This window comes from Panulirus ornatus, chromosome 61 (assembly GCF_036320965.1).
Source record: "Panulirus ornatus isolate Po-2019 chromosome 61, ASM3632096v1, whole genome shotgun sequence".
In the NCBI taxonomy this organism is placed as follows: Eukaryota; Metazoa; Arthropoda; class Malacostraca; order Decapoda; family Palinuridae; genus Panulirus; species Panulirus ornatus.
This window is the reverse complement of record NC_092284.1, coordinates 6,693,365-6,717,603: the sequence shown is the minus strand read 5'-3', so window position 1 is coordinate 6,717,603 and position 24,239 is coordinate 6,693,365. Positions and strand designations below refer to the sequence as shown.

The 24,239-nt window shown below is 37.0% G+C and overlaps 1 long non-coding RNA gene across 1 annotated transcript; it reads left to right on the top strand.

Annotated features, from left to right (window-relative positions):
- LOC139767407 (uncharacterized) lies at positions 1–22,787 on the top strand. Its single transcript, XR_011717127.1, has 3 exons — positions 1–946; positions 5,097–5,183; positions 22,600–22,787. It is a non-coding gene; the product is annotated as an uncharacterized lncRNA (long non-coding RNA).
- Positions 22,788–24,239: the final 1,452 nt, after the last annotated feature.

The window sequence follows — 24,239 nt, the reverse complement described above, 5'->3', positions numbered from 1 at the left end:
AGGTATGGTAAGGGCGTGAGTAACGCCTTGTGGGCCAGATGGTGCTGGACGTGAGCAACACCTTGTGGACAGACGGCGTTGGCCCAGAGAGACCTGCCAAGGTCAGTGGAGGCAAGCTAGCAAGTGCCAACACCACTTTCGCCGCCTCTCTCGCCCATTGGCTCATGGCAGGGTTGAGCCAGCCACTCACTGGACGCACCACACTGCACCACACTGCACCACACCACACCACAGTCCGTCTGTCTATACGTTGAAGAGCAACACAGAAGAAGACGTTTCACTTCCCTCTCTGGTCTCGAGCGAGGTAACGGCTTTCGCCAGCGAGCCGAGCTGCATTCTTAATAATACACCGCACTGAGGACTTGAAGGTGGTGGTCGCGCGTGGGTGTACGGTGACTGTGATTGTAATTTTGAAGTGAAGACGTGTTCATATATATTTTTTTGACTCTATGGAAATTTTTCTTTTAGTGTTGGGGACATTTCTAGCGCCTGAAAACAAGAAAGTGATTTTTCACCGTGCAGAAATAGCATTAATACGAAAGCGGTATAATCATTTTTGAAGAAGCGTAAGATTGTTACAACTTGATAGTTGTAGCTTGTGCTAATACTACCTGGGTTGTTGTTGCTCCCCCCCACCTGACCTGTGGTATAGAAGGCTTTGCCACACCAGATGCCACACGTCTATACACAGAGGTCAATGTTGTACACAGAGGTCAGTGTTGTACACAGAGGTCAATGTTGATGGTTGACACACACGGTAAACCGAGTTGTTCCGACCATTGACCTGCTCTTGTTGTTGACCTGAACCTGCCAACCTCCGCCATACAGCTGTGTATCCCTCCGCCATACAGCTGTGTATCCCTCCGCTGTTCTCTGGATCAACTGCCTCTCCACGTCTTGCTGGTTGGGTCCTACACACGTAACTGCTTCTTGAGCCATTATCCCGGTACGGTGTTCGTCTGTTTGTTATTATTTGTGTAATATATTTAGTTGGGTTGGAGTACTGGCATCTCGTTTTTTGTTTCTGCTGACTTGGGGAAAGGTTTGGCACCAGCTCATAAAACTTTCAAGCCTAATATGGTTTTTTGGGATATCATTTTCTCACACATGCATATGTACCCAGACACATAAAATAATAAGGAGGGATTAAAATGATATACTATATTGAGAAATGTCAGGTCGATATGTTTATCAGTTTATCAGTTTTTGACACTAATTTCTACAGTGGAAAAATAATGGAAGTTATTTCGAGGAAGGCAAAGCTATATTGTCCTTTGGAGACAAAACAAGTTAGAGATTCGTAAATCGCTTTGAAAACTGTACAAAAGTTATAGACTTGTATGTACGTTTGGAAAATACTCTTAAGTTTCATATATATATATATATATATATATATATATATATATATATATATATATATATATATATATATATGACGTCCTAGCTACGTCTCCTCGTTGTGTATCAACTGACTTATATTTCTTTCTTGTATCTCCCCTGATGATGTGATTATTACACGAAAGTGCACTTGGGAACTTATCATGTTTTCATTTCCCCTTGGACTCATAGAAATATATGTATATATATGACATGCAAAAGTGCATGACATTATTAGGTGAGGGTCATGCTGGTTGGGGGACGTTGCAAATATTTGGAAGAATAAAAATGAATTGTAGTTGATAATGTCGCCTCTTAAGTGGTTATTATAGAACTGGAAAGTTTAAGGTGAGGTCAGGGGGAATATAAACAATGGAAACATGGAATTACGTAGATCACTAGTTTGCGAGAGGGAAATTATATGCTTGGCTAACAATGCAACGCGAATTGTACATGAAAAATGTAGCGTTTGGCATGACTGGCAGAGAAAGACGTATCCCAAGTGATAAGAGAAGGTAAACCAGCTCTTAACGACTTTCCTTTCGAAAGTCGTTACGTAGACGAACGAGGAGGGTCAAACGTAAATAAATAAGACATTTCCCACAAGTTCACTTTGTAGGTCACTGGGCGTTCGTCTAAGACATTGCTTGCAATCCAGACGTGGGAAGGAGAATCGCAGCTTTTCTCGCCCTGCTCATTAATGGCTCAGTTCCTGTTAACGACGTGGTTACAGACTAACGGCAGTTTGTGTCTTTACGATCGAGAATGGAATGATAAATATGGGGTTGTTTGGTTTCTAGGACGGGGAAGGTACGACTCTAATGATGTGGATGATTGTGGATGTGGATCGTTCCATTTCCAGTTGGTGGATAACTGTGAGGAATGTTGATTGTAGCAAGATGTTTCAAAGTAGTTTGGAAATGATGTTAATCTCAGTAATAATGATGATGATGATGATGATGATAATGTTAATATTAATGATAATGATGTTAATATTAATGATAATGATGTTAATATTAATGATAATGATGTTAATATTAATGATAATGATGTTAATATTAATGATGATGATAATGATAATAATAATGATAATAGTAATGATAATAATAATAATAATAATGATAATAATTTTTTTTTTTTTTTTTTTTTTTTACTTTGTCGCTGTCTCCCGCGTCTGCGAGGTAGCGCAAGGAAATAATAATAATAGTAGTAGTAATAATAATAATAACAATAATAGTGATTATAATAGTAATGATAATGATAATTATGATGATGATTAGATTATTATTATTGTTATTATTATCATTATTATTACTATCATTATTTGATTATTATTATTGTTATCATTATTATTACTATCATTATTTGATTATTATTATTATTATTATTATCCTTATTAGTATTATAATCATTATTGGATTATTATTATTATTATACACACCTAAATGTTTCTCTAGCCATAGCGCGTTAAGAACAATAGAACAATGCATCATATATTACACACACACACACACACACACAAACACACACACACACACACACACACACACACACACACATACACACAAACACACACACACACACACACACACATACAGCAACCAGCTCACTGCACTTAAGAATAGATACGAAAAGAGAGGGAGGTAGAGTGTGTTGGATGGAGAGAGTTTGGAGGAAGTAGAGTGTGTTGGATGGAGAGAGTTTGCAGGAAGTAGAGTGTGTTGGATGGAGAGAGTTTGGAGGAAGTAGAGTGTGTTGGATAGAGAGAGTTTGGAGGAAGTAGAGTGTGTTGGATAGAGAGAGGGAAGTAGAGTGTGTTGGATAGAGAGAGAGAAAGTAGAGTGTGTTGAATAGAGAGAGAGGAAGTATAGTGTGTTGGATAGAGAGAGGGAAGTAGAGTGTGTTGGATGGAGAGAGTTTGCAGGAAGTAGAGTGTGTTGGATAGAGAGAGAGAAAGTAGAGTGTGTTGGATAGAGAGAGAGGAAATAGAGTGTGTTGGATGGACTTAGCCCACCTAGAAGATGTCATTCATATCGGTTATACACAACTGAGTCTCCCACTATTCTCTAACCACACATTGTCTCATCATTAACTACTCAACCACACAGTTCAGAGCTGGGAAATCACCTCTCATATGTAGATTACCTTACAATCATATCTGACTCGAACCAGGTCATTATCCCGGCTCATAATAACCAACACCAATAAGTTAACAACCTCTAACCAGTTAAACCACGTCCTTGCAATGATGTATCGAGCTGTTAGATCACGGGTTCAGTGAAAACAAAATGTTTTGCATCCATTGGAGAAATGTAGTATATTTCTCTCTCTCTCTCTCTCTCTCTCTCTCTCTCTCTCTCTCTCTCTCTCTCTCTCTGCACTACTCCCACTCCAAAAAGAATTGGAATACTTACATTTCGAGGCTAAACTTTACTTCTCTGATATCTGTTATCAGTCACAAAGCCAGGTTATCAGTCATAAAGCCAGGTTATCAGTCATAAAGCCAAGTTATCAGTCATAAAGCCAAGTTATCAGTCATAAAGCCAGGTTATCAGTCATAAAGCCAAGTTATCAGTCATAAAGCCAGGTTATCAGTCATAAAGCCAGGTTATCAGTCATAAAGCCAGGTTATCAGTCATAAAGCCAGGTTACCATATCCAACCTCTGAACAGAGTTTAGTCTGCCAGAGAATTTCATCAGTCCACACTTTCCTATAGAGCTTCCATGGCAGTATCTTACTCCTGTACTGCATCTCTTTCCTTTCAATTGTTGAGCAGGAGGGAGAGATGGGTGGGGAGGCGCCTTTAGCATTGCTGTCCCGTTTCTCCCACTGTGCTAGAATTTCTCTCACAGGTAACTTCGTTATGGACCGTCATGTCTACAGTTATCTGTCCTTTTCGTGTATCAGCAAGTAAACATACTGGGACATTGTGGTAGATACACACACACACACACACACAGATGACATTCACTCCTCACACCACAAAAGTTCATTCACTCTGAACATCATCTTACCTCCTTGTCCATTTACTGTTTTAAGGACATATGTAACAAAACAGGAAAACCACATCACACAGTGCACCCAGAACATTCACAGGCTACTTAGCAACCACAAACATTCAACTCTTGTGTAAGAAAATGATGATAGTTTTCGTACAGTTTCACCTCAGCGTGCAAACCGCCCAGGTTTCTACAGCATAATGAGATATTTCCCATCCAAATAACTGCATAGCCAACCACTAAACCCTTCCCTCTCCCAGCACACTCTAACAGCCTCTATTCACTAATCCCCTTCTATCCACTTCCATTTAATGACTCTCCAAGCACTAAACAACCCACCTCCTTGCCTAGACTTCAGCTTCACATCACCAGACGAAAATCAAACATACCAGACATGCACGACTTATACTTTCTCATCTCTTGAGCAAGAGACAAAACTCACTTCACCGTACAACATGACTCCCCTCCTCCGAGATGGGATTTCCATTGGAGAAATGTAGTATCTCTCTCTCTCTCTCTCTCTCTCTCTCTCTCTCTCTCTCTCTCTCTCTCTCTCTCTCTCTCTCTCTCTCTCTCTCTCTCTCTCTCCAAAAAGAATTGGAATACTTATATTTCGAGGCTAAGCTTTACTTCTCTGATATCTGTTATCAGTCATAAAGCCAGGTTATCAGTCATAAAGCCAGGTTAAAGACAATATTTTCTTCTCACCCCCCATACAGGCAGACAACACTTGTGATCTTGCCTTCGTGGACGTGGCCAGCTTCCTTGGCGCTGCGGGAGCGCATAGGAGTTCCTCGGATAGGAAGGTAAGGCTAGAAACATTGGTACAGACTATGACGTATATAGTCATAGTGGTGTAGCGGTTAACGTTCACGGGTCGCCCAGGGTCGAAGGTTCGAATCCTGGTTGCGGCAGTCGGTCCACAGTCATCTCAGCTGTTCATATAGAAGGACTTGTGTATGTGGGTGTGAGGAGAGGTGAGAGGATAGAAGCGGTTAACACGTCCGCCCAACTTTATGCGACCGTCTAGAAGGGTCATCAGGCAGTGGGTGGCATTGTATTTGTTGACATAGGAATTGAGGATCTAGTTCATAGACGGAGGAACTATATTGAGGACGAGAGTCGAGGAGAGTTAATTACTTTAGCGACCTTTGCTACCAATATTAAAAGCGTTCATAGCACATTAGTCCTCCCAAACCTCACTTTGGGGACGAGATATGTAATATTTGAAGATACCAAAAATTATTTAATTAGTATTGAACAAATATCTGACTGTAAGAATATTGAAAGTGATGTCGTTTTTAATTCCTTTCATAGATTGTATCAAAAGCATAACTGTAGGTCATCAGTAAAGTTTTACTTGTTAAACTCACGAGACCTGGCATTGTCCATAGCAGAATGTAATAGTCTCTGTAAAACGCAACATTGACGGTGTTCAGACAAGAAAATGTAGGAGGAAAGCAACAGTTCAATACAACGAAAATGAATCGAGAGTGGAAAAGTGAAAGGGTGAATTAGTAAAGTAATAATCCAAAGGAAACTGAACTAATTGTCATGGTAATACAACGAATGGCGTCCGGCATTACGCAAGGGGAGAGATGAGGTCAGTGTTGGGTCAATCAGTCCCAGATCGGGTCAGAGACAACTTGGAACGCCCCATGTAAAGCCAGAAGCTTCCTGAGCCCAGGGGAGAGTATGAAGTTAATATATACCACAGTCCTGGGTGCCTGTAGAGGAGAGAGTCTTAGCTATGTGAAGACGGGAAAAGATGAGCCTGACCTAGTGGGAATGGTATACCCCGCTGCGAACAAGTACTCGTGTGGACTGCCCTGATCTGTAGACCGTGGTCCATCGCTAGAGCCAGGATTTCTATACTGTCTGTCAGCAGTAGAAGCTAAGATCATATTTTACGGATGTGTGTAATCATGGATGATCACTGAAGTGAACTTTGTAACACCAGAGACGTGAGGAGAAGCTACCATTCATCATTAAAAGGATTTAAGTAACATGGGAAATAAAGTAAAATTAATATGTAATTAATGTAAATGTTGCTTTCAGCAACAATAAAACTATAAAGAATATCTTCATCAGGAAGTCACCAGAAAATTCTCCTGGGTGCATCTATAAAGTGCCATGTAGAAATTGTGATAAACATCATCTTTGGTCAAGATTGCTTTGATATAACATCATCTTGGTCAAGATTGCTTTGATATAACATCATCTTTGTCAAGATTGCTTTGATATAACATCATCTTTGTCAAGATTGCTTTGATATAACATCATCTTTGTCAAGATTGCTTTGATATAACATCATCTTTGTCAAGATTGCTTTGATATAACATCATCTTTGGTCAAGATTGCTTTGATATAACATCATCTTTGGTCAGTATTGCTTTGATATAACATCGTCTTTGGTCAATATTGCTTTGATATAGCATCAGTCTTTGGTCAATATTGCTTTGATATAACATCATCTTTGTCAAGATTGCTTTGATATAGCATCATCTTTGGTCAATATTGCTTTGATATAACATCATCTTTGGTCAATATTGCTTTGATATAACATCATCTTGGTCAAGATTGCTTTGATATAGCATCAGTCTTTGGTCAATATTGCTTTGATATAACATCATCTTTGGTCAATATTGCTTTGATATAGCATCAGTCTTTGGTCAATATTGCTTTGATATAACATCATCTTGGTCAAGATTGCTTTGATATAACATCATCTTGGTCAAGATTGCTTTGATATAGCATCAGTCTTTGGTCAATATTGCTTTGATATAGCATCAGTCTTTGGTCAATATTGCTTTGATATAGCATCATCTTTGGTCAGTATTGCTTTGATATAGCATCGTCTTTGGTCAAGATTGCTTTGATATAACATCGTCTTTGGTCAATATTGCTTTGATATAGCATCGTCTTTGGTCAAGATTGCTTTGATATAGCATCAGTCTTTGGTCAATATTGCTTTGATATAGCATCATCTTTGGTCAAGATTGCTTTGATATAGCATCAGTCTTTGGTCAATATTGCTTTGATATAACATCGTCTTTGGTCAAGATTGCTTTGATATAACATCGTCTTTGGTCAATATTGCTTTGATATAGCATCATCTTTGGTCAATATTGCTTTGATATAACATCATCTTTGGTCAAGATTGCTTTGATATAGCATCATCTTTGGTCAAGATTGCTTTGATATAACATCATCTTTGGTCAGTATTGCTTTGATATAACATCGTCTTTGGTCAATATTGCTTTGATATAACATCATCTTGGTCAAGATTGCTTTGATATAACATCATCTTTGTCAAGATTGCTTTGATATAACATCATCTTTGGTCAATATTGCTTTGATATAACATCATCTTTGTCAAGATTGCTTTGATATAGCATCAGTCTTTGGTCAATATTGCTTTGATATAACATCATCTTTGGTCAATATTGCTTTGATATAACATCATCTTGGTCAAGATTGCTTTGATATAGCATCAGTCTTTGGTCAATATTGCTTTGATATAGCATCGTCTTTGGTCAAGATTGCTTTGATATAGCATCAGTCTTTGGTCAATATTGCTTTGATATAACATCATCTTTGGTCAAGATTGCTTTGATATAACATCGTCTTTGGTCAATATTGCTTTGATATAGCATCGTCTTTGGTCAAGATTGCTTTGATATAGCATCAGTCTTTGGTCAATATTGCTTTGATATAGCATCGTCTTTGGTCAAGATTGCTTTGATATAGCATCATCTTTGGTCAAGATTGCTTTGATATAGCATCGTCTTTGGTCAAGATTGCTTTGATATAGCATCGTCTTTGGTCAAGATTGCTTTGATATAGCATCAGTCTTTGGTCAATATTGCTTTGATATAGCATCGTCTTTGGTCAAGATTGCTTTGATATAGCATCGTCTTTGGTCAAGATTGCTTTGATATAGCATCATCTTTGGTCAAGATTGCTTTGATATAACATCGTCTTTGGTCAAGATTGCTTTGATATAGCATCATCTTTGGTCAAGATTGCTTTGATATAGCATCGTCTTTGGTCAAGATTGCTTTGATATAGCATCGTCTTTGGTCAAGATTGCTTTGATATAACATCATCTTTGGTCAAGATTGCTTTGATATAGCATCATCTTTGGTCAAGATTGCTTTGATATAACATCATCTTTGGTCAAGATTGCTTTGATATAACATCATCTTTGTCAAGATTGCTTTGATATAGCATCATCTTTGGTCAAGATTGCTTTGATATAACATCATCTTTGGTCAATATTGCTTTGATATAACATCATCTTTGGTCAATATTGCTTTGATATAGCATCATCTTTGGTCAATATTGCTTTGATATAGCATCATCTTTGGTCAAGATTGCTTTGATATAGCATCAGTCTTTGGTCAAGATTGCTTTGATATAGCATCGTCTTTGGTCAATATTGCTTTGATATAACATCATCTTTGTCAAGATTGCTTTGATATAACATCATCTTTGGTCAATATTGCTTTGATATAACATCATCTTTGGTCAATATTGCTTTGATATAGCATCGTCTTTGGTCAATATTGCTTTGATATAACATCATCTTGGTCAAGATTGCTTTGATATAACATCGTCTTTGGTCAAGATTGCTTTGATATAACATCGTCTTTGGTCAATATTGCTTTGATATAGCATCATCTTTGGTCAATATTGCTTTGATATAGCATCATCTTTGGTCAATATTGCTTTGATATAACATCATCTTTGGTCAATATTGCTTTGATATAGCATCATCTTTGGTCAATATTGCTTTGATATAACATCATCTTTGGTCAATATTGCTTTGATATAGCATCATCTTTGGTCAATATTGCTTTGATATAACATCGTCTTTGGTCAATATTGCTTTGATATAGCATCGTCTTTGGTCAATATTGCTTTGATATAACATCGTCTTTGGTCAAGATTGCTTTGATATAACATCATCTTGGTCAAGATTGCTTTGATATAACATCATCTTGGTCAAGATTGCTTTGATATAGCATCGTCTTTGGTCAATATTGCTTTGATATAACATCATCTTGGTCAAGATTGCTTTGATATAACATCATCTTTGGTCAAGATTGCTTTGATATAACATCATCTTGGTCAAGATTGCTTTGATATAGCATCAGTCTTTGGTCAATATTGCTTTGATATAACATCATCTTGGTCAAGATTGCTTTGATATAGCATCATCTTTGGTCAAGATTGCTTTGATATAGCATCGTCTTTGGTCAATATTGCTTTGATATAACATCATCTTTGGTCAAGATTGCTTTGATATAGCATCGTCTTTGGTCAATATTGCTTTGATATAGCATCGTCTTTGGTCAATATTGCTTTGATATAGCATCATCTTTGGTCAATATTGCTTTGATATAGCATCATCTTTGGTCAAGATTGCTTTGATATAACATCATCTTTGTCAAGATTGCTTTGATATAGCATCGTCTTTGGTCAATATTGCTTTGATATAACATCATCTTGGTCAAGATTGCTTTGATATAACATCATCTTGGTCAAGATTGCTTTGATATAGCATCGTCTTTGGTCAATATTGCTTTGATATAACATCATCTTTGGTCAATATTGCTTTGATATAGCATCGTCTTTGGTCAAGATTGCTTTGATATAGCATCATCTTTGGTCAATATTGCTTTGATATAACATCATCTTGGTCAAGATTGCTTTGATATAACATCGTCTTTGGTCAATATTGCTTTGATATAGCATCATCTTTGGTCAAGATTGCTTTGATATAACATCATCTTGGTCAAGATTGCTTTGATATAACATCATCTTTGGTCAATATTGCTTTGATATAACATCATCTTTGGTCAATATTGCTTTGATATAACATCATCTTTGGTCAATATTGCTTTGATATAGCATCATCTTTGGTCAATATTGCTTTGATATAACATCATCTTTGGTCAAGATTGCTTTGATATAGCATCGTCTTTGGTCAATATTGCTTTGATATAGCATCATCTTTGGTCAAGATTGCTTTGATATAACATCATCTTTGGTCAAGATTGCTTTGATATAGCATCATCTTTGGTCAATATTGCTTTGATATAACATCATCTTTGGTCAATATTGCTTTGATATAACATCATCTTTGGTCAATATTGCTTTGATATAACATCATCTTGGTCAAGATTGCTTTGATATAACATCATCTTGGTCAAGATTGCTTTGATATAACATCGTCTTTGGTCAATATTGCTTTGATATAACATCATCTTTGGTCAATATTGCTTTGATATAGCATCGTCTTTGGTCAATATTGCTTTGATATAACATCATCTTTGGTCAATATTGCTTTGATATAACATCATCTTTGTCAAGATTGCTTTGATATAACATCATCTTTGTCAAGATTGCTTTGATATAACATCATCTTTGTCAAGATTGCTTTGATATAACATCGTCTTTGGTCAAGATTGCTTTGATATAACATCGTCTTTGGTCAAGATTGCTTTGATATAGCATCAGTCTTTGGTCAATATTGCTTTGATATAACATCATCTTTGGTCAATATTGCTTTGATATAGCATCAGTCTTTGGTCAATATTGCTTTGATATAACATCATCTTTGTCAAGATTGCTTTGATATAACATCATCTTTGGTCAATATTGCTTTGATATAACATCGTCTTTGGTCAATATTGCTTTGATATAACATCATCTTTGTCAAGATTGCTTTGATATAACATCATCTTTGGTCAATATTGCTTTGATATAGCATCAGTCTTTGGTCAATATTGCTTTGATATAGCATCATCTTTGGTCAAGATTGCTTTGATATAGCATCAGTCTTTGGTCAATATTGCTTTGATATAACATCATCTTTGTCAAGATTGCTTTGATATAGCATCAGTCTTTGGTCAATATTGCTTTGATATAGCATCGTCTTTGGTCAATATTGCTTTGATATAACATCATCTTTGTCAAGATTGCTTTGATATAACATCATCTTTGGTCAAGATTGCTTTGATATAACATCATCTTTGGTCAAGATTGCTTTGATATAACATCATCTTGGTCAAGATTGCTTTGATATAACATCATCTTTGGTCAAGATTGCTTTGATATAACATCGTCTTTGGTCAAGATTGCTTTGATATAACATCATCTTTGGTCAATATTGCTTTGATATAACATCATCTTGGTCAAGATTGCTTTGATATAGCATCATCTTTGGTCAATATTGCTTTGATATAGCATCATCTTTGGTCAATATTGCTTTGATATAGCATCGTCTTTGGTCAAGATTGCTTTGATATAACATCATCTTTGGTCAATATTGCTTTGATATAACATCGTCTTTGGTCAATATTGCTTTGATATAACATCATCTTTGTCAAGATTGCTTTGATATAACATCATCTTTGTCAAGATTGCTTTGATATAGCATCATCTTTGGTCAAGATTGCTTTGATATAGCATCATCTTTGGTCAATATTGCTTTGATATAACATCATCTTTGGTCAATATTGCTTTGATATAACATCATCTTTGGTCAAGATTGCTTTGATATAACATCGTCTTTGGTCAATATTGCTTTGATATAGCATCGTCTTTGGTCAAGATTGCTTTGATATAACATCATCTTGGTCAAGATTGCTTTGATATAACATCATCTTTGGTCAAGATTGCTTTGATATAACATCATCTTTGGTCAAGATTGCTTTGATATAGCATCGTCTTTGGTCAATATTGCTTTGATATAGCATCGTCTTTGGTCAAGATTGCTTTGATATAACATCGTCTTTGGTCAAGATTGCTTTGATATAGCATCATCTTTGGTCAATATTGCTTTGATATAACATCGTCTTTGGTCAAGATTGCTTTGATATAGCATCGTCTTTGGTCAAGATTGCTTTGATATAACATCATCTTTGGTCAATATTGCTTTGATATAACATCATCTTTGGTCAATATTGCTTTGATATAGCATCATCTTTGGTCAATATTGCTTTGATATAACATCATCTTGGTCAAGATTGCTTTGATATAACATCATCTTTGGTCAAGATTGCTTTGATATAGCATCGTCTTTGGTCAAGATTGCTTTGATATAACATCATCTTTGGTCAAGATTGCTTTGATATAGCATCGTCTTTGGTCAATATTGCTTTGATATAACATCATCTTGGTCAAGATTGCTTTGATATAACATCATCTTTGGTCAGTATTGCTTTGATATAACATCGTCTTTGGTCAAGATTGCTTTGATATAACATCATCTTTGGTCAAGATTGCTTTGATATAACATCATCTTGGTCAAGATTGCTTTGATATAGCATCGTCTTTGGTCAAGATTGCTTTGATATAACATCATCTTGGTCAAGATTGCTTTGATATAACATCATCTTGGTCAAGATTGCTTTGATATAACATCATCTTGGTCAAGATTGCTTTGATATAACATCGTCTTTGGTCAATATTGCTTTGATATAACATCATCTTTGGTCAATATTGCTTTGATATAGCATCATCTTTGGTCAATATTGCTTTGATATAACATCATCTTTGGTCAATATTGCTTTGATATAGCATCATCTTTGGTCAATATTGCTTTGATATAACATCATCTTTGGTCAATATTGCTTTGATATAACATCATCTTTGGTCAATATTGCTTTGATATAACATCATCTTGGTCAAGATTGCTTTGATATAGCATCATCTTTGGTCAAGATTGCTTTGATATAACATCGTCTTTGGTCAAGATTGCTTTGATATAACATCATCTTTGGTCAATATTGCTTTGATATAGCATCGTCTTTGGTCAAGATTGCTTTGATATAACATCATCTTTGGTCAAGATTGCTTTGATATAACATCATCTTTGGTCAATATTGCTTTGATATAACATCATCTTGGTCAAGATTGCTTTGATATAGCATCAGTCTTTGGTCAATATTGCTTTGATATAACATCATCTTTGTCAAGATTGCTTTGATATAACATCATCTTTGTCAAGATTGCTTTGATATAACATCATCTTGGTCAAGATTGCTTTGATATAACATCATCTTTGTCAAGATTGCTTTGATATAACATCATCTTTGGTCAATATTGCTTTGATATAACATCATCTTTGGTCAAGATTGCTTTGATATAGCATCAGTCTTTGGTCAATATTGCTTTGATATAACATCATCTTTGTCAAGATTGCTTTGATATAGCATCGTCTTTGGTCAATATTGCTTTGATATAACATCGTCTTTGGTCAATATTGCTTTGATATAACATCATCTTTGGTCAATATTGCTTTGATATAACATCATCTTTGTCAAGATTGCTTTGATATAACATCATCTTTGGTCAATATTGCTTTGATATAGCATCATCTTTGGTCAATATTGCTTTGATATAACATCATCTTTGTCAAGATTGCTTTGATATAACATCATCTTGGTCAAGATTGCTTTGATATAGCATCAGTCTTTGGTCAATATTGCTTTGATATAACATCATCTTTGGTCAAGATTGCTTTGATATAGCATCATCTTTGGTCAATATTGCTTTGATATAACATCATCTTTGGTCAATATTGCTTTGATATAGCATCATCTTTGGTCAAGATTGCTTTGATATAACATCATCTTTGTCAAGATTGCTTTGATATAGCATCATCTTTGGTCAAGATTGCTTTGATATAGCATCGTCTTTGGTCAATATTGCTTTGATATAGCATCATCTTTGGTCAATATTGCTTTGATATAGCATCGTCTTTGGTCAAGATTGCTTTGATATAGCATCGTCTTTGGTCAATATTGCTTTGATATAGCATCAGTCTTTGGTCAATATTGCTTTGATATAGCATCGTCTTTGGTCAAGATTGCTTTGATATAGCATCGTCTTTGGTCAAGATTGCTTTGATATAGCATCATCTTTGGTCAATATTGCTTTGATATAGCATCGTCTTTGGTCAAGATTGCTTTGATATAGCATCGTCTTTGGTCAATATTGCTTTGATATAACATCGTCTTTGGTCAATATTGCTTTGATATAACATCATCTTTGTCAAGATTGCTTTGATATAACATCATCTTGGTCAAGATTGCTTTGATATAACATCATCTTTGGTCAATATTGCTTTGATATAGCATCAGTCTTTGGTCAATATTGCTTTGATATAACATCATCTTTGTCAAGATTGCTTTGATATAACATCATCTTTGTCAAGATTGCTTTGATATAACATCATCTTTGTCAAGATTGCTTTGATATAGCATCGTCTTTGGTCAAGATTGCTTTGATATAACATCGTCTTTGGTCAAGATTGCTTTGATATAACATCATCTTTGGTCAATATTGCTTTGATATAACATCGTCTTTGGTCAATATTGCTTTGATATAGCATCATCTTTGGTCAATATTGCTTTGATATAACATCATCTTTGGTCAAGATTGCTTTGATATAACATCATCTTTGTCAAGATTGCTTTGATATAACATCATCTTGGTCAAGATTGCTTTGATATAACATCATCTTGGTCAAGATTGCTTTGATATAACATCGTCTTTGGTCAATATTGCTTTGATATAACATCATCTTTGGTCAATATTGCTTTGATATAACATCATCTTTGTCAAGATTGCTTTGATATAGCATCGTCTTTGGTCAAGATTGCTTTGATATAGCATCATCTTTGGTCAATATTGCTTTGATATAGCATCGTCTTTGGTCAAGATTGCTTTGATATAGCATCGTCTTTGGTCAAGATTGCTTTGATATAACATCATCTTTGGTCAATATTGCTTTGATATAACATCATCTTTGTCAAGATTGCTTTGATATAGCATCAGTCTTTGGTCAATATTGCTTTGATATAGCATCAGTCTTTGGTCAATATTGCTTTGATATAGCATCATCTTTGGTCAATATTGCTTTGATATAACATCATCTTTGTCAAGATTGCTTTGATATAGCATCATCTTTGGTCAAGATTGCTTTGATATAACATCATCTTGGTCAAGATTGCTTTGATATAACATCATCTTTGTCAAGATTGCTTTGATATAACATCATCTTTGGTCAGTATTGCTTTGATATAACATCATCTTTGGTCAAGATTGCTTTGATATAACATCATCTTTGGTCAGTATTGCTTTGATATAACATCATCTTTGTCAAGATTGCTTTGATATAACATCATCTTTGGTCAACATTGCTTTGATATAGCATCGTCTTTGGTCAACTTTTGATATAGCATCATCTTTGGTCAATATTGCTTTGATATAACATCGTCTTTGGTCAAGATTGCTTTGATATAGCATCAGTCTTTGGTCAATATTGCTTTGATATAGCATCATCTTTGGTCAAGATTGCTTTGATATAACATCATCTTTGGTCAGTATTGCTTTGATATAACATCATCTTTGGTCAAGATTGCTTTGATATAGCATCGTCTTTGGTCAAGATTGCTTTGATATAACATCATCTTTGGTCAGTATTGCTTTGATATAACATCATCTTTGGTCAAGATTGCTTTGATATAACATCATCTTTGGTCAATATTGCTTTGATATAACATCATCTTTGGTCAATATTGCTTTGATATAACATCATCTTTGGTCAAGATTGCTTTGATATAGCATCAGTCTTTGGTCAATATTGCTTTGATATAGCATCATCTTTGGTCAAGATTGCTTTGATATAACATCATCTTTGGTCAAGATTGCTTTGATATAGCATCGTCTTTGGTCAATATTGCTTTGATATAACATCATCTTTGGTCAAGATTGCTTTGATATAGCATCGTCTTTGGTCAATATTGCTTTGATATAACATCATCTTTGGTCAATATTGCTTTGATATAACATCATCTTTGGTCAAGATTGCTTTGATATAGCATCGTCTTTGGTCAATATTGCTTTGATATAACATCATCTTTGGTCAAGATTGCCTTTGAGTGGATGTCAGCGATGTTACAAATCTCTTTTCAGACACTGAACGCCTCTGGACCTGGTGTAAACTTGTATTATCGTGGTCACTACGATGGTTCTCGGGTCTACATCTATTTCTAGAACACTTTCACTTGCGTTCTCCGCTCGTTGTAGGATATTTCTTGTAGCAAACTGGTCAGTCAGTGTTGCCTATTGTTGCATGTGTTGCCTAATGTTGCGTCTTGTGTGAAGAGTATGGAAAACGCATCGCATCTCTGGTCATTCCGTAGTGTTGACCGTGTTTCCCTGGGGTCACAGGACGTGTAGATGTATTAGAGATGTAGTCTACGTCCATGGCAGTGTAGAGCAAAGTAGATGTAACATATCCTCTTGTTCATTGTTAAGCATAACAAGTCCTTGTGGACTTGGATGTATATTTGTTGATAATATAGTGATGTAGATGGTGAAACTAGAGATGTAGATGGTGAAACTAGATGTAGATGGTGAAACTAGAGATGTAGATTGTGAAACTAGATGTAGCTGGTGAAACTAGTGATGTAGATGGTGAAACTAGAGATGTAGATGGTGAAACTAGATGTAGATGGTAAAACTAGAGATGTAGATGGTGAAACTAGATGTAGCTGGTGAAACTAGAGAAGGAAACGTGATAATGTTTCACCAAACACTTGTTCTGTCGACTTAATCCATAACAGTTGGTTTCTGTGATACATGTTTCTCCCACACAAGTTAATGGCCTTTGTTTTGTTTGTTTGTTTTGTTTATTTCGGATCTTTCTGATCTTGACACATGGAACTTTTCATTCATTCCTCTCCAGTTCAAAACAGTTTCGTTTGAAGGTAAAGTTTGAGTAGGAGGCAGATGAATCGAGTGAATTTCTCTGGGTGACAATATGGCGAAGACGCATCCCTGGCTCTCAGTATGGTAGCTATGTTTTCCTTCATCCTACTTAATTCCAGATTGGAATTTCCCCAACCACTTTGCTGTTCGATTGAAGATCCTCGCTTGTGTTGGCTTTTTGAAGGGCAACATCCCTCATCTATTGGCTAACACAGAGCCATGAGTTGTGGCACAAAAACAACACCAAAAAGGTTTTTTTCTTTCACATGATAATAGTTTTTGTGTAGTTCAGCGTCGCTCAGAATCAGCATTTTCATCTGATACTGAAGCGTCTGCACGGGCCATGAAGTTGCATAAAGAACAGACAACACCAGTTTCATAACTTAAGTCATGCCTTAAACTCCTCCGTAGAGTTTATTGAAAAAAAAAACCAGCTTAGAAGAATCGTTAGTGTACGAGTTTAATGACGAAGGAACACGGGCCATTTGCAGAGTGTGAACATATGTTCTTCTGGCGTTCAAAATGACTGAATCAGTAGTTATGATTTGGATCATAACATTCCCTGGGAAATGATATGCCAAAAAACCCAGGTAAGTAAGTGGAAGATTGGCGCCAGGAGACATTGTCTTGCCGGAGTTAGAAAGTGAAGGTAGTGGCCAGACGCTGGGTGTCTCCTGACCTGCTTTTAGAAAATGTGACGTGGGGCCCAGCTACATGACCAGGTTTTAGCTAAGGACCACCAGTAAGGGAAAACTGGTTCTCCAATAAGGGAAAACTGGTTCTCTCTCTGAACCATTTTTCTTTTAAGACTTTAAAACCTTAATATGTACGTCTTTTATATTCAACATTCTATTAAGGTGACAGTCTTTTAACTTTTCTTAAAGGGAATTCATGTGTGAATCTGTATTTACTTAAAGGGAATTCATGTGTGAATCTGTATTTACTTAAAGGGAATTCATGTGTGAATCTGTATTTACTTAAAGGGAATTCATGTGTGAATCTGTATTTTAAGACTTTAAAACCTTAATATGTACGTCTTTTATATTCAACATTCTTATACTGTGACATTCTTTTAACATTTCTGAAAGGGAATTCATGTGTGAATATGTATTTTGCATCATGTAAACAAAATAAACGCCCGGCAACAACATATTTCTTTGTGAATTAACATCATCTCTGCCTTTCCATATCAAATTCTTCAGTTTATAGTTTATTTTCTTCACCTCGTAATGTCTCCAGTTATATACAAAAGTATATTCGAAGATGAAGTTTAGACAAACCATCATCAATTTCAATGTCAATTTCAATAGTTCATCATATTTTTTTTTCCTTCCTTCTCACAAGAACTTTAATATTTCGTAAGCTTGTTTGTGACAACGACACAGTTGTTGTTTACATCACTGAGCTCAGGTTACATCCTCACTTGTTTCTTCCACGTCACTTACCCTGACACAAAGATCGAGTGTTGGTTATACAACCCTGCCCACATCATGGTCCATCACCACCACACAGCTCCACGATATAGTACCATATTAAACACCAGAACCGCTTGTTCTATCCCACTATATTAAAAGGGGGCGTCCCACACGAGCACCGTTGTTCTCCTCACACAAACCACCGTTTTCTATAATGATGTCTTAACAACAATGGCCCGTGGTTGCCCACTGGTCATGATGTTTCCCCACATCTCTCATTCCTCCTCCACTACTCAGAACTATTTCCTTTATTCTAATTGAACTACAGAATTTCTGTCATTCTTTTTGGCTGTTGGCTGCTAACAGCTCCCTCTGTCCAATGCTGAACAGGGGAATTTAGTATTATTTTGTAAGTGGGGGGGGATAAAATGGCCCAATTCTCGCTTTGTAATGTACAGTCAGAATAACTGAAACACATTAGACAGAAAGATTTGGAGATGGAATAGATTAGTTTGAAATTTGGCACTTCAGAAATGAAGAAATTCCTCGTTGGAAAACGGAATATATATATATAGAATGTGTGTCATCATTAACATAATTAATGACTGCTTCAGTTTCAGAATCAGCTAAGAATATGTACTTGGTAAAACAAAGCAAATATGTTTCATATTTCAAGTGTTTTAAGTAAATAACTGTAAAGGCAAAAATGTATCAGTAGCTCATAAAATGAATGTGTAATACATGGCGAGTTATGTAATAAATCGCAGCTCATTTGATAAACAGTAGATTATGTGATACTTAAAGTAATTTTTTCAGTACAAAGCTTCGCCTGAACTTCTTTCCTTTGGTTTTTCTGCTCCTCTCTCTGTTTCCTAATGCATAACTATCTTTCCAATTGGCCGTTCCATTCCAGCAGTCGTTGACGAAACGACTTCCCCGTCTTATCCTATCAACAGTGATGTTCATAATTGTTTTGTTTTATCACCCATCCTCTTCATTCTTTATGAACTACCCTTTCCCTTCAAATTATAACCCTAATCACTCCTTTGCGGATAATTTCACTTTGCACTCTTCAAATCACTTTTCGTCCCCTCCTCCCAAAAATCGTTCTTTTTCTCGTACTGAACCTATGTTTGAATTGGAAAAGAGAAGGTTAAGAGATGATCTAATATAGGTATTCAAAATCACCAAAAGTTTGGATAATCCCGATCTAACAAGGTACCTGAGAGCAGATTCGTTTGATTTCACTCGTAGTAATGGAGAGAAACGCGTAAGCAATGAAACGAAATCTTTTCCCTCAACAGGATTGTTAATATATGAAATGATCTGCCACTTAGAGTAGTTGAAAGCAATGCCATAGATAAGTTTAAGATTCTTTTTCCATACATGTTCGCCATTTCCCGCGTTAGCGCCGGGAATAAGAAGACATAATCACATTCGCAAACATCCACTCTTTTTAGCTGTCATGCACAATGTACAGGAACCAGAACCCCCCAGTCCACAGTCATGCCTCACAGATCTTCTTCGTGGTTTCGTCCGACCACTTCATATGCCCAGGCTTTAGCCTATTGAAAGCACCTCGTCCACTGTCAACTCCACTACAGATACTCCCCGACGTACGTCCGAGCTCTGTTCTGACCGACTGGTCGTATCTCGAAATGGACGTAAGTCGGACACACACATCAGCATCGTATGTAGAATTCGTATACCTGCACAGCATTCGTGTATCCTACTCAATTTCTATCATGGTTTTCCCGGTTTGTTTTTTCATCAACCATCTTTAATATATAATTCTTAGTTTAGTTTTTCCGTTTTGTTTAAGATTCTTTAGTTCACGGATAGATTCATCGCAACTTTCAATGAACTTTTCGACAGCTCCTTCGTCAACGCTTCGGCTGCTTCATCTGTGACTCGAACTTTGCGTAAGCTATTATCATCTTTTTAAATCTAATCTAAACCTAACCTAACCCAACCATGACTTTGTGTGCAGTTCGTGATGGAATCCTCCCCCTCACGTTCGCTCCTTCAAAGTCTCAAAAAAGCCTTCTAACCTTCGCCTGATAGTTAGTAAGCTTAGAGGGACACGTTTTTGAATTTGATCAGTTAGTAAGCTTATTCGTCTTTGAATTTGATCTTCCATTCACAGCATCAACATCTTTTCCATGTCGTAGATGGGCCATTGGTGTTGCTCTGTTATGATCGTAGACTTCACCCTTGTCGAATCTTTCAGTGCTTTTTGTATTTATTCTCTGTCCGTTTATCAAACTGGGGAGGCCATCGAATGGGACAATTGTTGATCGCGTCGTGCAATCATATCAACTTATTTTCCTCCTCTATGTTTGGTGATGGACACTCCGGGCATAGAAGTGGGGTCCGTCACCTGGTGACATCTATAGCTCTTAGGTAAGAAGGAAATATCTTTGCGGACGCAATTTGTTTCGATGATTGTCTCTTGCTGTTTACTCCTCCTTACCTCCCATACAAGGAGGGTTCAAGGGATAGCGGAGCGCCTTTGGCACGTTTTATGAGCTCCGACTCTCTGTATCCACTAGGCTGAGAGATAAGGAGCAGTATTGGATGAGTATCTTCATTTCCAATTCCAAATCGAACGTCTTCCTCAACTTCTTGCTAGATATATCAACTTGTGATGGATTCTTTTCCCCTATACTCGTCATCTTCTTTTGGGGGGTTCGATACAAAAATGGTTTAATCCAGCTCGAAAATTCGTTAGATTCACTTGCATAACGCGCGCTTACTGAATGGTTGCTGAGAACGAAAACTGGGAGAGTGAGAGAGATGGTATGATGTATACAATGTCTGACATTTACTATCGTACGCATTGGCGGTTGTACGCCCAAGCGTGATTTTTCAATATACCAATATTTCTTTATTCGTATTTTTATTCCCGGTTATTAGGTCTGATGGTCGCAAGTCGCATAGGTCGTAAGTCGGGGAGCAATTGTACTCCCATTCGTTCTATTCCTTGCACGCCTCACACCCTCCTGCATGTTCAAGAATGGACATATTAAATATTTCGCTTCAGATCCATGACTGGCATTATGTGCCCCTCCGAAGTTTCATAATAAGTTTACATTTTGGTTTTTATCTTCGCAACATCTGTCTTTCTAGTCTTACCACACGAGACTGTGAGAGTACATTTCACTATTACAAATAGCCTCATTCAGAAACTAATAGTCTGTCGCTGTTTGAATTTCTTTTGCATTTTTATTTTTGTGTACAGTTTTTATTTTCTTTGTTGTGTTGTGCACGTCTGGTGACCCACACTTGCTGGGCTGTGGGGCAAGGCCACAAAAAATCGCTGTAGACCAGAGAGGTCACTTGAGTGAATGTACTCCATTATCATTCCTTTTTCTCTTTTTTTTGTATCTTTCTCTGTGTCAGTGGGTCAAAGGTCATGGCCACAGTGGGTGGGGAATCTGGTGTAACGTCACACACGGCACATGACAGTTTGACCTTCTTATCTCTTTAGGTCAGCGCGTTAGGTTAGGTGAGGTCAGTGCACCTTACCAGACTTAATCTAACCTAATTTAGTTGTCTCATTACGTTAGGTTAGGATAGATTAGGTCAGTACCCTAACCAAACTTAGTCTAACTTAGCCTAGTACAACCAAACTTAACATAGTGTAACCTAGTATCATTTAACGTAATCGAAATTAGGTTAGAAAAAATTGTAGGGGGTTCATCTTCACCTGAACCACTTAGGCTACGGAGGGTAGGTATCTTTACTTATTCATACTAGTCGCCATTTCCCGCGTTAGCGAGGTAGCGTTAAGAACAGAGGACTGGGCCTTAAGGGGAATATCCTCACTTGGCCCCCTTCTCTGTTCCTTTTTTTTTTGGAAAAGTAAATAAACGAGAGGGGAGGATTTCCAGCCCCCCGCTCCCTCGCCTTTTAGTCGCCTTCTACGACACGCAGGGAATACGTGGCAAGTATTCTTTCCCCCAGTATACATTTACTCATATCTTATGCTTAATTTTTTTTTTTCCCCCTCCGTCAGTGGGCGAGTGAGTGAGTGACAGTAGGTTGGAGGAGAGAGAGAGGCTCGAGGGATGAGCGAGATCCTAGGCAACCTAATCCGGGCGGTGCCAGTGCTTCTCTTACGACTGGTTCTGGCAATGGTTCTGGAAGAGGTTGGATCCCACGACTATGACGCAGCTAACAACCTACACACTCATTACGACTTCATCATTGGTAAGAAAATGGGAACTGGGTTGTGTTCTTGGTACTTCGTTGTTTACACCTAAACCCAATGTTTATCTGTCTTAATCTCTGGCTTTGTATATATATATATATATATATATATATATATATATATATATATATATATATATATATATATTATTTATTTATTTTGCTTTGTCGCTGTCTCCCGCGTTAGCGAGGTAGCGCAAGGAAACAGACGAAAGAATGGCCCAACCCACCCACATACACATGTATATACATACACGTCCACACACGCAAATATACATACCTGTACCTATATATATATATATATACTGTACCTAATAACCTTGCCCCTATTCACATTTACTCTCAGCTTTCTTCTTTCAAACACTTTACCAGACTCAGTCACCAGCTTCTGCAGTTTCTCCCACGAATGAGCCACCAGCGCTGTATCATCAGCGAACAACAACTGACTCACTCACTTCCCAAGCTCTCTCATCCGCAACAGACGGCATACTTGCCCCTCTCTCCAAAACTCTTGCATTCACCTCCCTAACAACCCCATCCAAAAACAAATTAAACAACCATGGAGACATCACACACCCCTGCCGCAAACCGACATTCACTGAGAACCAATCACTTTCCTCTCTTCCTACACGTACACATGCCTTACATCCTCGATAAAAACTTTTCACTGCTTCTAGCAACTTGCCTCCCACACCATATACTCTTAATACCTTCCACAGAGCATCTCCATCAACTCTATCATATGCCTTCTCCAGATCTATAAATGCTACATACAAATCCATTTGTTTTTCTAAGTATTTCTCACATACATTCTTCAAAGCAAACACCTGATCCACACATCCTCTACCTCTTCTGAAACCACACTGCTCTTCCCCAATCAGATGCTCTGTACATGCCTTCACCCTCTCAATCAATACCCTCCCATATAATTTACCAGGAATACTCAACAAACTTATACCTCTGTAATTTGAGCACTCACTCTTATCCCCTTTGCCTTTGTACAATGGCACTATGCACGCATTCCGCCAATCCTCAGGCACCTCACCATGAGCCATACATACATTAAATATTCTTACCAACCAGTCAACAATACAGTCACCCCCTTTTTTAATAAATTCCACTGCAATACCATCCAAACCCGCCGCCTTGCCGGCTTTTATCTTCCGCAAAGCTTTTACTACCTCTTCTCTGTTTACCAAATCATTTTCCCTAACCCTCTCTCTTCGCACACCACCTCGACCAAAACAAGCCTTCAAAATACTCACTCCATCTCCTTCTCACATCACCATTACTTGTTATTACCTCCCCATTAGCCCCCTTCACCGAAGTTCCCATTTGTTCAGTTGTCTTACGCACTTTATTTACCTCCTTCCAAAACATTTTTTTATTCTCCCTAAAATTTAATGATACACTCTCACCCCAACTCTCATTTGCCCTCTTTTTCAC